We start from the raw sequence: 630 nt of genomic DNA on the forward strand, positions 1-630 counted from the left end.
GTGTGTGTGTGTGTGTGTTTGTGAGTGAGTCTAGTTTTAGTAGAGGTTTTACGGCGTTCACCACTGCATAAGGTCATATGAGCGCCAGAAGATTAGAGGTGTTACAAGAGAGTAACAAACATAAAAACGAAAAAGGGGAGATGAGGACAATAGAATGAAGTTTCATAGGAAATAAGACGCAAACCACACCAGAGCACCCACTCCTTTAGTATATGTTTTACGGCGCTCGCAACTGCATAAGGCCATAAGCGCCATACGGTCATATGAGTGCCAATTAAGGGGTGGCACAGAGAAGTCCTTACAGGGAATCAGGCTTACTTTGTTCTCCTGCTCTCTAGTTGCAACAGCACAAAGTCTGCTTCGACTATCAAGGCACCCGGGAAATAACGGGTCACAAGAATGTGACTAACATACAAAAGAAGTAGAGGAAAAAAATGACGATAGTAAGGATTAGGAAAGAAAAGGCACCAGTTCCCCGTTGCAGTTCAGGCACAGTTATGAGCATGACATTTATGAATCAGCCCAAATACAATTCTACTGAGCATAAGAACATATTAATGTCCATCTTTGGGGAATGACCTAAAGACACTTCAGTCAGTAGCACCGCCCTGCGTGTGTCTGTGCGTGTGT

The sequence above is a fragment of the Aplysia californica genome, unplaced genomic scaffold, assembly GCF_000002075.1.
Source record: "Aplysia californica isolate F4 #8 unplaced genomic scaffold, AplCal3.0 scaffold00826, whole genome shotgun sequence".
Classification (NCBI taxonomy): Eukaryota; Metazoa; Mollusca; class Gastropoda; order Aplysiida; family Aplysiidae; genus Aplysia; species Aplysia californica.